Here is a 14,513-nt window from a genome sequence, read left to right on the forward strand (position 1 = left end):
GTTATCAATAGGAAAACTGTCTCTTGCCCTCAATCTGGGAGAATGAGGTCATCACTAGAATGTGAAAACCACCAATAAAATGCTTTATAATTAGATGCAGACACTAGACAGCTGACTTATTTAAGTTTTGCTCAAATACATGGAAAAAATTGGGTAACAGGCCTTTTAACTTGGAAACAACTTAGCCCGGTGTTTTTTAACAATAAAAAGCACTCGTAATGCAGTCAGTGGTAGATAGATATGTTTAATGCCATACAGGTTACATAATGCACCTTTAATATATGTGGATTAAAGTCAGTAGTTGTAATATAATGATTAGTTTAGGCTGCAGTAATGATGTGACGTTTGTAAGTTTGTGAGCGGTTGAAACCAGATCAACCAAATCTTTTTCTTTTAAATTTTTGTACTGGTTAACGCTGAACCAGTACAAGAATCAATATGAAAGCAGAGGAGCAAATACGAGTGACAGATTTGTGCACAAAAACACCATAATAACAGTTAGTTTTAAAAATATTATTACTATTGTAGTGCAACATTTTATTTCGAGTTACATTTCGAAACACACTCCTCCTTTCAGTTTGAACCATTTTAAACAAATCAAAACATTTCTTTCTGTGAGTAGTTTGTAGCTAATATGAATTCTCACATATAAATAAATCGTAACAATCGTCTTTTAAAACAGCCCTTCGAAGAGAAGATTCAGATCCTATAAAGGAATCGAAAGTCCCATCACTAGGCTGCAATTTATCCAGGGGAAGCAGCAAAGTGGGTTGAGTGTTGACCCACCAACCACAGGATAAACAGTTCAAACAAGCAGTGTTCCTGGATAAGAGATATTTTTATATTTTATTGCACGACTTACTTAGCTTATTGGTTATTAGCATTCTTTGGTGGTCGAAGCCTAAAGCAAATGTTTAGTTTGAGCTGGTCCATCCTTCATGTTACACTGACTCACCCCTGTCTGTATGGATCTGTAAGGGTAGGTCAACATTTTTATAAAAACATGGTTACTTTGGAGGACCAGCAAAATAAATACATCAAAATAATCTCAAAAGTGTTGAATTTTCTTTGTTAGAAAAAGTAAGTTTACCTTTCGACACCTTTGCAGTGGCATTTCACATGGCTGGGGAGGGAGCTTTTTGAAAGGACAAAATGAACAGCATGGCAACATAACAATTCTTTGGAGATTTTATTTATTTATCTTTATTTATAGAGGGAGAGCCCAATGAGAGACTCTCCTTTTCATGGCCACTCTGTGCAAATAGAGGAAAATACAACCAAAACAGCTAAGAATATAAGTTTGAAATGCTTACTTTGAGATTAAAAGAGGTCGATAATGCTGTATCACGTTCACTGGCTTACTCACTTGTATTTTTCTTGTATTTGATTTATGCATGTTCAGAACTGTTTCTATTTTTAAGTTATTTTGGACCATTATTGTAGTTAACAATGAAGAAAATGTAAAATAAGTTTCTCTAAGCCAAAGTATCTGTCCCGGAATACGCCTTGTCAAATGGGAATACTTAAAGAGCCCATATTACGCTGTTTTCTGATCTATCTTCTAATGTTGTTTCCTCATCATAAACATCCCCAGTTTTGTTTTGTTTCATACACACCTTTAACACAAAAACCCTGCATATTTTCTTCTCTCAAACAGAAAACACTCTATTCCACTTTGTGATGTCATGTGGTAATATGGGAAGTGCTCCACTGTGTTTTTAAACTCCATACACCTTCACTAAAATCATTTGGATTGCCAAGCTCTACTGAATTAAAGGTAAAAGGTAGCTGTTAACTTGAAAACTACCACTATATGATATCACAAGGTGGAGATCTAGATGGACTAATAATAAAGGGTTATTCAAACATATGTGAATGAAGCAAAACACAACTCCAGGCATGTTTTTGAGGAGGTAACAGCATTATAACTACTCAAGGTATGGGTAAATATGGCAATTTGGTATAACATGTCCTAAGTACATTTGAATACTATAGCATCACTCTTTAGTGGTTGAACACTTAAGCAAATGTTTAGCCTTAGCCAGTCCATTCTCCTGTTACACTGTCCCAGCCCTGTGTGCACAGATCAGCAGGTCTGCGTCAACACTGACCCAGCGTAAGGTCAGAAGATCAATAGCTCTCAGTGACATAGTATAAAAATATGTACAAAGAAATAATGTGTACAGTGTTGTTGGTGTAGAGTTAAACCAAATGTATATAAAGGTCCTTCATTACACAAAATTGAATGTAACACAACACAACTCCAGGTATGTTTGTGATGAGGAAAAAAACATTATAATATAGATCAGAAAATAGTGTAATACTTTAAAATACAGGGTTATGAGTATGGAGTCAGCCAAATCCATTTCCATAGCTCTGACGTTGTAAGAACATTCCATCAAACAGGCTGATGTCTTATGATCAGAAATAGACTGATATAGTGGTTGGCGGATATTTGCACTAGAGGAACTGGCTATCTGAAGCCGGGGCAGATATTTTATTTGGGCCAACCGGGTGTCTAAAAAACTAATTTACGTACACAATTGTAGAAAGCTTTATATGAAGACTTTGGTGACAACAGGGCACTGCACACATTTTGGATTACATAGTTCATGGTGAAACTGGTTTGTGGATAAGTTTAATAAATGAAACTTTGCCTCTACACAGATCTGAACTGTAACTTGACCTGGTGGCATCGATGTCTGCTGCTTTTACTATATACTCTATGTGTCATGAACAAAAGAAAACAATTAGGTACAATGCCTTTTAAGATATTCATGACCCCCCACATCCTTAAAAACCCTAAATGACTTGAGTACACAGTTGCCACCTATAGCGCACACATTAAACTTTCATGTGTGGCCTGTGGGATGCTGGGAGGTAGACTGCCCACACAGGTCCAAGAATTCTGGGAAATCCTAAGTGGGCCAAATGTATTCCATGTAATCCCAGGATTAGCGTAGCAACGGGCTAATGGTAGAGAATGGACATGGCGATGTCAGTTCTTGTGTCCATTTTACCTGAGGCAGAGGGGGCAGTGTGCTGGAGGACAGGAGGGACGGGGGAACGGGGCTAGGACCACCAGCTGCTGCACAGCTGCTCCAGGGACCAGTCGCGCTGGGACATGTCTGCTTAAGATGTGCCTTTTGTAAGCGGACATCTTGTTTTCCATTTCCAAGTCAGAGAAGAACAAAAAGAAAGACTGCACAATAGATTTGTCACACAGTTGTCAAATATCAACTACTATTCAATACAAAAGTTAGTATTGAAGCTAGATACTCATTTGACCAAATATCAATAATAAAAAATCACATTCACAGGACAGAAATTTTATTTTCCTGAATAGTTATAGAATGGTATAGTATAAAAGACACAGACTAGTATACACCCATGGACCACTGTCGAACCTACCTGGACGACTGAGGAATTGCACAGATATAAGGCCATACGGGAATATAAAAGAGAGTACTATTATTTAATCACATTCAATTGTCTAAATAAACCAATATCCATCATGTATCAGTATCAGAATTGGTATTAAGTATTGAGTCTGTTTCTTAGTATTGAAATCGAGCTTGAAATTGTAGTATTGTGACAACATTAATTTATCTTGATAATTAATATAACAACGTATCAAAAATAACAGAATGATCCCTGGTTTTAAGTGCTCAATAGGCTTTTTGTTAAACTAGCAGCAATGGTGTTGCATTTTTTGTAGTGCATGAACATTTGAAATGCAATGAAGAGGGTTGAATAATGAACATCTATGAGCCATTATATTTACATGTGCATTGTGGTTTATCGGTGGACTTTAGGATACACTTGGTGTTGTATTCTGCTTAACCTTGAACTTTTACTCTCAAAATTCTTCACAGTGATTAACAAATCAGTGTAGAATTTTGAGAATTAAAATTGTATTAAGGGGAGACATTACAGGCAAAAATTCAAATTTTCTCAAAATGTATTTCCCCCCAGAGGAACATAAGGGTCACTTCATAAAGTAGCATCTGCATACACCAAATCTTGTGCGTAATAAGAGTTGGATGAAATATACTGAAGAATTTTTAATATATTTTTGTGCATCCACTGCAGCACTTAGAACTATAGATCAGGAGACCTTCAAGAACCTGACTTTTGATAATGCAAATTAAACTCTCTTTTGTTTCTTTCGTTGGCAAAAAATACAAAATAAAAAATGTGCATCCAATATAACTCCAGTCAAAACTCTGTCGTATGAGTTTGCTCTGCAGGCCTCTTGGCACAGAACTTCTGGCAAGTATCACTTTTGTCTTCATGAACGTCTGAGAATATAAAAGTAAAAGGTTTGTTTTTTCCTGTGACTCAGATGACAATGCCCCTGGAGCCCTCTAGGCTGCAGATGTTCTGTGCTGTCACCACTCTCACAGCTGGAGCGATAGAAGAAGTCCCATCATGTACAAGACAAATATATTTGTGTATGTTTTCAGACAATGAGAGTTTGAAGTACAGGGCACAGAGAACAGGGACAAACCACTTCTGAATCTGGTAAGACAATATAGTATGTGTAGGTCAACAGCAGTATTGTGTATCCTTTCTCTGCTTATTGTCTCGGGCATGGGTTTATTAACTCCCTCAAAATGTACTATATTGTGTTTGAGGCAGCAAGGTTATGTGTCCACAAAACGTCCCTGAGGACTTCGAGTAAGTCTCTTGGTGGACATTGTTAATTAAACTTAATTATATTTAAGCTTAATTATATTTAAGTTTTATATGTACAACTAGAGAGCTGACCTCTCCAGCCATTGGTCATGTCCAGTCTGTGCTGACCAGGCTCAAGAAAGCAAACATCTCCATGGTTCTTCTTTTGTTGTTTAATTATAGTTTGTAACTTTCTGCAAAAGGTAGAAAATCAACTGCATGGTTCCATGGAAATAGAAAATAAAACAAACATGGGACATTATCAGCAGCAATAGTATAGTTTTATGCTATACTGTGGAAGATAATAGCCAAAGGAACAACATTTCCATGAAAACAAGCAGGAGGAGCCCTCCTCCAGGCCAAATAAGGTTTGTGGAGATGTCGGCCTGCTCAAGCATGTTTTTAAAAGATTTTCAGTGAAATAAAAACATTCATAATGATAAAGCATGCTTTTATTTTAGGCAAAAAGTTGCATACTGTAGATTTAAGATAAAATAGCCCAGAATGTGGCAAATATATTTCAGATGTTTCCTGGAATCAACTTCTAAGCTCCTCCAAAAGTCTGAATAAAAGTGTACTTTATGCACCTTTATTCTGGTGCTAATTAGAGAACAACAGTTATGAAATATTGTGTCATTTTGTGCTACAATATTGGTGATTCTAGATTTTTTGTTTTTGTTTTAAATCAACAAAACCCATTGCAGCACAGCGATATACCTACTCTACAGTGTAAAAACACCCTGACCAAGCTCTATGTAAATGCAGTGACTGCGGTCTCTCTGATCCGTTCCTCTCCTCCTCTCTTCCAGAAGCACTTGAGGGCTTTTCGTCGCCCTTCACCGCAGACTCCTCTCTGCATTCGCCCTGGTTCTGTCCATACTCGGAGCTGGATAGGCGGGCGGAGGTTTGCTGGCAGGCCGCGTGGAAACAGAAGGAGGGAGAGGAGGAGTATCGTGGGGAAATGTCATCCAAGAAGACGCTCTCTCTACGTGCCGACCAAAAGCTTTAGTCTGTATTTTATTTGAATATTATTTATGTACCTGACATGGATTTTGACTTCAGCGCGACAAACCTCCTCCACTTCCCCCGAAACCAGACGGAACAAGCCAGACAAACCACATTTCAGCAACTCCACTCTTATGTGTTCACCATATGCTGTGAAATTAGTTTTTAAAAAGGAGATTACAGATAAAAGTGAATGCAGTTTGAGCCTAACCATTTCATGCTTTACTTTGTGTTTTCTTTAGGTCATTTATAGCTTTAAGAAGTAACCCTTTGTGCAGTTGTAATTTTAGTAACACTTTATATTAACTACACCTTAATTAGCCTTAATGGAGCTCAACCCTCCCACCCACTCTGGTTCCAGAAGTCAAATTTTGCTTAATTTTTCCCATAGACTTTTGAAAAGTTCAAAGTCATTGTGGAGGCTAACCAGCTTCTTGGTAACTAATATGCATAACGTGGTTGTTTAAGTCCGAAAAGCCAAGATTTAAAAGGCAAGATTCAGTAAAATTTTTCAATAACTTGGCGGTTTATAAAGTTTCAGAAACAGATTTTAAATAAAATCATAGGTCTTGTGCAGTAATGGAAGGTAACGCAATGGTAAAGTATTGTACTTGAGCATAATTTTTAGGTAACTGTACTTTTACAGTGGATACTTTTTACTTTTACTTCACTACATATGAGAACAGGTATCTGTACTTTCTACTCCATTACATTTTTGAACTCCTTGGCTGTAAGATTCTGTCCAATGCTCCGCCCACAAGCCTACGTCACCCATGCTCCCACACAACAATTCTCCATAAATACACCAAAACATTATGGAAAACTGTATACAACAACTAAACAAACCTGATGTTATGCACTAGTTTCACTGATGCATACTGATTGTGTTGTGATAGCGCTCTGAAGGTGGAGTGACAGCACGGAGAGCAAAGGGAGGGGGAGCTTCAGACTGTCAAAAATGAACGTGAAACTTATAAAACATGTTAATACCTTATTTTCGGCGAACGCAGCATTTTCAAAACAATAAAAGCTAACATGGTGACCTAAATACGTTATGTTTTAGTAGTTAAGCCCCCACAGAAATAAAATACACTCTCTTTAAATACACAAAAACAATTTCATGGGGTGACTTCACATTCAAATTTATATATTTATTTTACTTTATTTCTTACAACCTGGACTTTACCACGCTTTGACACAAATCTTTCAAAGCAGATAAACTCATTTCAGCAATCGTCATTCCTTCACTCCCCTTTCGCCGCGCACAATTCTACATGTAATCTGAAAATCTAACTTTTGTTTGTGAACAGCTCTGGGAGAATCAACACCACAATCCCTGCTTTAAAACTCAATCAATTTGCCTCGCGTACGCTGGATTTGCATGATAACAACAATCAGGTTCCATTTTCGGCACTATCCTTTCACAGCTAATGCATTCTCCGCGACGGCATCGTTTTTAGCTCCGCAATCCATTCTTAGACGATTCCTATTGAAAACTGCAGATCCTCGAGCACTACGCTACTCTATCAGCTTATGTGTCTGACAGAGCCGCTCCCATAATCCAGTGATTGGTTTTACCTTATCACACAACTTAAGCAGTGTACACTTGTAAGCCGACGGATTGAACCGCTGTTCGATACAGGTTTGCAAAACGGAGTCAGTTGAGCCTCCAAGATTTGATATGGGTATTTAAAGCTCTGCCAGGCATTAACCGCAGAGCACAACAAATAGGCTGCCTTTTAGCAGGGCTGGGGGGAGCCGGGGCCGTGCGGGATGCAAATTGGAGTGATCCGAGAGTGGATTGAGGAGGTGAGGGTGGGCCGGTGCAGAGGGAGGGGCTGTGGGAGCTAGCGGAGGTGCTGGAGTTAGCGCTGATTAGCCCCTAAGACCTGATCATGGAGGGACAACTGTACAGAGGAGTGGTAAACTGTATGCATGCTCTGGTTAAGTCATCAAACGACTAGGCCTTCACATGGGTATTTTTATGATGTCGCACTATGTAGCTTTTACGGTAGGGGTCGTCACCTGCTCGTCTCCATGGAGATGTTGTTGCTTTGCTTAGAGTGTTCCACGTATGGTCTTAAACTTCATCCCTAGAGACAAGCAGGTGACGCTAACTGGCCGAGTAAAATGACTGAGAGATTACACAGGCAGCTAACAGGGCAAGTTACAGGTCAGATCTATGAAGAGGCAACCCCACTCATAGTAAGAATACATCTCTTTCATGGTATTTTTTATGCAAGTTCGAAAACTTTAATGCCATACTGTGGAAACACTCCTGGACAAATGAGTGATTACACCACCTCATACTGTGGAAGAGTCCAGTAAAACCGTGGAAATATAATTCTAAAAGTAAAAATTATTTCTGTTATAAAAGCCACGACAACACACGCAGAGAGCTTTGATCAGATTTTGAACTAGGACTTTCTTCAGGAGTACCATAGCTTGAGAATTATCAGAGCATTAGTGTTTGGAGGAACCAGCCAGACAAAGGGAGAACATGCAAACTCCATAATAGTGCCAGATGAGAGGCAAGAGCTATTTATTTCTGTTCTTAACATCCAAAAAGTAAACTCACTTTCTCTGGACCCTAGACTGTATTTAAATATTAATTTTTGCTGCTCGCTCTTTGGTGTTAAACATTATTGACCTATTAGAAAGTAATGTCATCATAAAGCCCGTAATAAAAAGCCCCCATGAGGTGCAGGCTACAAACCTAGGACCTTCTTGCCATGTGGGGGGAGTGCTTGTCTCTTCGGCACCTTGGCGCGCCTCCCCTTTGGTACAATGACTTGTATGGATATGGAAGACTGTATGGAGACATAATTTCTTAGCATTAGCACCAAGCCTGGAGGACTGCCCTGAGTGGATCCTGGTTTGTGGACAACAGAGGCAAGGGACTGGAGGCATGTGGGCAAATGTTTGAGCAGACGAGTTAATATGATGTGTGATAATGAAAACTAGCGAAGACAGAGAGGATGAGGAGGAGCTGCCATGCAAGGAGGTGTAGTTTGAACAACAGATTGCAGAGACCAAGACTGTGTTTCTCAATTTTAAAGAACACATTATGTAAAATTTACTTTTTTGAGCTTTTAACCATGTTATATTGTTGCGTCCTTATCTAAAATATAGCTGGAGTATTTCATTTGTGCTTGTTTCATTAATCCAAAGTCGTCTTCTCTGAACACTTAAAAATGCTCACATTTTGCCTGTTTAGTTACGTCACACTTAAAACTTCTCCTGCCCAACTCATAAACCATCACTGGACTCATGATTCTATGGCATTCACAGGAGATTAGAACTTCATTTGTTTACTTTCTGATGATTCATTCCTGTTGCTGACAGCAGAGGGTGCGCTTAAATGCCTCATTGAAAACAGAGGTGAAGTTTGTAAAGCATTTTAAGACAGAACATGTGAAAATTTATCCCAAGCTGACCTAAAGCATGCTTAAAATGGAATTAAAGGCACAAGAATGCACATGTGTTCTTAAACTCGGAGACTCAAATTAAAAAAATAAAATAAATTAAAAAATCACTTTATTTGTCCCCGATAGGCAATTTAAGCACATTGAACAGTAAAGTGCAACAATAATAGAAAGCTCAAACAAAACAGGTGGGGTAATCAAATCCAGTGTCAGGGCACTTTGAAGGGCGTAGCAGCCCTCAAGACAAAAATGTCACTCCTTTTTCCTCTACGTCCTGCAGCATCACCGCAGTGTCCAGGGGGGAGGCCACTGAACTCTGGAGACACAACAGGAAAGCCTCTCGTAAGCCTCACTCTGTCATAACGCTGGTGCAGGTGGGACCAAAAAGTGCAGAACTCGGGGCAAGTTTACAGTTTGTGAAATGTCAGACAAGTACAGGTTAGACCGGTGAGGGACAAGGTGCCGGGTGCAAACCAGAGTCCGGGAATGCGTCACGGAGAGCAGGGGCAGGAACAGGGAGTAACCAGAACCGGAGCGGGAGACAGGAACAGGGACGGAGCCAGGGGAAATGGAGGCAGGGAGCGGGAACCAGACCGGGAAACGGGGTGAGAGCCAGGGTCCGGGACAAAACAAGGTGGTGGAGACAAGACAGACAATACCGGAGCAGGAACATGGGACCAGGAACAGAGCCACAGGCAGAGGAGCTGGGACGGTCCAAGGAGCAGGAATCTGAGGGCAGCAAAAATCCAATCAGCATCAAAAAGTAACAAGAGAGTACAAAAAGACGAGCAGGAATAGTCACGTTTGACACGCGGAAGATCTGGAACCGAGTGTCTGGTCCTGGCTCCTCTTATCCACGGCAGGTGGCGATGATTGCGCTGATGGGATGCAGGTGCGCGCGGGAGGAGCCAGGAACTCCGCCCAGCTCCAGGTTCAAGCAGGTGAGGGAGGGGAAAGGCACACAGGGAACAACACAGGAGGCAGAAAATGCGTGCATCACTCTGCTCTGTTGTTTCTGTCAGTGATGAGACGTCTTTTGCTGCATTCAGTGTAGAAAAAGCCTGATGTACTAATATAAAAAGTCTGTAGTATTTTAGAGGTAGCTGGATAACCTAGCTATCTCCACGCAGTGTCGCCATGGTTACAGTTAAAACAAACTTCTCAAATCACACAGTCCAATAGTCCTTAACCTCTGTCCTTTGAACTGCGCGTGCTGCACTTTTTAGTTGGTCAAAATGGTAAAATATAAAGTAAAAAATGCAAGATACAAATTTTAAAAGTTTATAAATTGCTCAGTGTCAGCCACAAGAGCAGCAACTATTACAATGTGTCAAATTAATAACAAGTCAAAATATTTAGACTTACTATGTTGAGACTCTTGAAAGCACTATAAAAATACTTTATATATTTATTACTCTTCAGTTTAGTTTAGTTTTCTTTTTATTTTTTTATTATTTTATTTTATTTTATTTTTTTTCTGGGCAAACCTTCCGGCATTTAAAGTTTTGATTTGTGCAGACAAAATTAGCTAGACTTGATTTAGTCCAAATTTGGCAAATTTGGCAAAACCCAATTCATTTTACATTTTAAAGTAGAAATTCCTCTTGTGGTAAGCTAGCACCTGCCCATTTCTTACCCATTCTTACCACCATGTTCTCATTAAACCATAACCTACATACTTTTCATCCCTGTAATTAAAACCGGATAACGGACAGGAAACGAAACGATAAAAACACACAATTAAGACTTCTCCCCTGTTGACCCTTTTAATCAAGACTGGAAGTGCGCGTCTGACGAAGATATAATTACCTTCTGTTCGGCTCCTCTTCACTCTGGCTACATAACAACAGTGTTGGTAAGAGTACTGAAATTATTGTAGTTCTGTACAAGTACAAGTTCTGCCAAATGTGTACTTCAAAGTGCATTATGTAACTTTCCTGGTGCATCTGCAACCATGGAAATGTTACTACTTTGCCTAGAATATTCCACAATATTGCATTAAACATATGCACCATGCATTTATTCCATTATGGGTGTTTTTATTGCTGAAAAATACTTTTAATGGGTGACAGTAGCTCAGTTGTTAGAGTGTCCATTGATCTGAAGGCTGGTGGCTCAAATCCCACTCTCAACATAAACATCATTGGTAGAGCGGTGCGATTCCAGCTGCCACAGGTGAATGCTGTTGTTGTGTCCTTGGGCAAGACACTTAGCTCCCGTTGCCCCCAGTGTCTGTGTGCATGGGTGTATGAATGTGTGTCTGAGTGGGTGAGTGGTTCCTTAACATAAAGTGGTTTGAGTGCTATGAAGGTGAAAAAGCGACTTTGTGAGTGTGAACTCTTCACAGATCTGACCTGTAACTTAGCCTGTGTTGTAACTCCTGCTTGTCTCCATTAAGATTTAGTTTAATGCCATACTGTGTAAACTCCAGGCAAAGCAATAATATCTCCATGGAAGCAGGTGGAGGGCCCTCCTCCAGAAAAGAAATATACACTTGAAAAATAGTACTCAAATTACTAGTTATTACACAATTGTAGTAGTGCATTTTTTTGTCTTTCATAGAAAATATGATTTATTTAACTGTCTTAATCTGAATTTAGTAGTTAGTAGTGTGTTTATAGGTTTAAATAATATAAGCATGCTTTGGGACAATTGTGCTGTACTCAGTAACTCTTAAGATAATAAATGTAAAAACTTACAATTACATGGTCAGAATTCTTCTTCTTCTTTGTCTTCGTCGTCGTTGTTGTTGTAGTATTATTATTATTATTTTTATTTTTTATTTAACCTTTATTTAACCAGAAAAGCACCATAGAGATAAAAATCTCTTTTTCAAGGCCAAGAGGCTTTCCCAGCTCAGTCCGAACACAAGGGACATGAAGAAGTCTGAATGCAAACAGTAGTGGCTCTTGGTTCTTTGGAGGAAGGAGGACAAATAAAACGGAACCATGCCAAGAAGAGCCTTGTCATCCAAGAGTACTGTTAATGAAGGCCACTGGGCTTTGGCGTAGAGTTCCCAGTGATGAGTGAATTATAGTATATTACAAGTACAAGTAGAAAGGTGCACTATGTAACTTGCCTTGAATGTTCCACAGTTTGACATTTAACTCAACTAAGATCATGGAGACAAGAAGGTGACAGCATTGGTTACAGGTCAGATCTGCAGAGATGCAAGTAAGTACGCATTTTTGAGTTATAAAAATACTTGTAATTGAATAAATGCAAAATAGACATGTTTGATGCCATGTGATATTGAGGAACATTTCAAAAACACAACAACATACCCATGGAGACAAGCCAGTTTCTCCAGTTTTCTCCAAGTCTACTGTAACGGAAGCATTTGCAATTAGCTTCTTCAGTATGTATACGCTACAAAGCCAAGCCCATTAAAAATCTAAGGCGCTCCTATTTTGGTTTGATGGAGGAGGGATACGTGGAGGTGGTGGGGTGTGTGGGGGTGCATGATCGGTAGTCCATGAAAGTAGGCCCTCTTGCGCGGGACTATAAAGGAAAGCTAGCTAGCCTCTCTGGGGTGTGGTGGGCTTACGGGGGCTTTGGCATACAACTTTAAAGGGCCCAAGTTTGAAATCCGAGGATATACCATTGAGTCACCGGGGAGGCTTATTGTTTTCAAGGCTTCACACATATAAGCGTAGTTAACCCCTTCACCGCCGTGCAAAAGCAGAGCCAGCTCATTACAGCAGGCTCGGCAATCAGCTGTGGCCAGGCAGGTGCAGACGGGGCAAAGGGGCAGGTGCCATAAGAGGGTGTTGTATAGAGCTGTTTTCGGAATGATGGACAATTAGGGCTGTTGTCATAGTGATGAGCAATTTTAACCAAAATGTTGTATCTTCAAAAAGTCTTCAAAATGTTGCGGAAAGTGTTGTCATTTTGATACTAAAGAATAGACCCAATACTCAATACCAATTCCGCTATCACGAGGATAGTAAAAAAAACTCTTTGTTTAGAGAATAGAGTCGGATTTTCAACATTAAATCATAGTACTTTCTTTTATATTCCCATTTGGTCTTATATCTGTGTAATCCCTCAGTCGTTCAAGTAGGTTCATGGGCGTATACTAGTCTATTTGTCTTATACTCGTTCTGATACAGCTCAAGATCATGCTAAAGGTTCAGGTTCTAGTTGCATATAAAAGCTGTAACCCATGATACTATAATGATCAGATACTTAAGACTTGACGCCTGTGTTATTCTTGTAACTGTTTATGTGTTGTTGTTAATGTAACTGCTTTTGTATGTGACACTTGGTTACTACGCCAACAAGTTTATGTGATGGCTCAATTTGATAGTTACTTCTCTGTTTTGAAGACCAGTGAGTTGAGACTGCTGTTGTTTTGCTGTTGTTTTGGTGTGGATTACAGCCTACAGTAGCCCTTGTGTTCAGAAAATAAACAACCAGAAGAAATTATATGTATTTCCTTACACTAGAATGCTATAATCATCTGAGAATAATTAAGAAAAGTCCAATTTTGCATTAAAGAAAAATAACTTTTCTGGTGGGATGTCTGTTGTCTGCTTGTCTCACTGGAGGTGTCATTGCTCTGCTTATATTTCATAGTGCACCAATAAAGGAGCTGTTCCTGTTTTTTTTACTTAGAAACATGAAAAACAGAACTAGTTCATTTTAAATAGTTTGCAGTGGTTCAAAATGATTCCTCATTATTCTGCATCCTAATTATCCCCTCAAGTTTATAAGTGCTTTTCACAAATTTTAGAGGCCAGAGAAGTCACGGTAAAGGTGGTAAAACAAATGATGGCATGCTAACAGTGCACTTCCTGATTATTCAAGAGGATTAAATAATTAGATGAGAACAGACATCAGTCTCAGTTCACCCGAAGAGTTTGCTATTTTTGTTTTTTTGTTGTTGTTGTTTTTTTTCCAATATTACTGTACTAGGGCAAAATAGATTTAACTTTATTAAATGAAAAAATCTGTTACAGCCCCCTTAAACATATCTGTGTTAGAGTTTTGCAATTACAGGTTTTTAAATGCTTAAAAAATAACTTGAAAAGCAGGGACTTTTTACAGTGAGTGGGGTTGCCTTTCCACAGATCTGACCTGTAACTTTGCCCGGATTTTGCTAGATGCAGGTTAGTTGGGTGTTGGCATCAGAAAGTCTTTGAAGTGACAACACAAAGTAAATATAAATGTGTAGTGTCTAGTTTTGATGTGGGCCCAAACATGATAGAGCACGTGTGGTTAGGGAGGGAGCAGAGGAGAAGGAGGATGATGTCATTTTAGCAACAGAACTGAGCCAGAACTGAGCTCCCGTTTTACAAATCCATCATCGGACCAGACTGGGACTTGTCTCTGAAGGGTTTCGGCTCACATAGGAAGAGGCCCCGAGGAGATGATGGGGGAACTTTAACAAATGAAGCATATGAA

Source organism: Periophthalmus magnuspinnatus, chromosome 10, assembly GCF_009829125.3.
Source record: "Periophthalmus magnuspinnatus isolate fPerMag1 chromosome 10, fPerMag1.2.pri, whole genome shotgun sequence".
In the NCBI taxonomy this organism is placed as follows: Eukaryota; Metazoa; Chordata; class Actinopteri; order Gobiiformes; family Gobiidae; genus Periophthalmus; species Periophthalmus magnuspinnatus.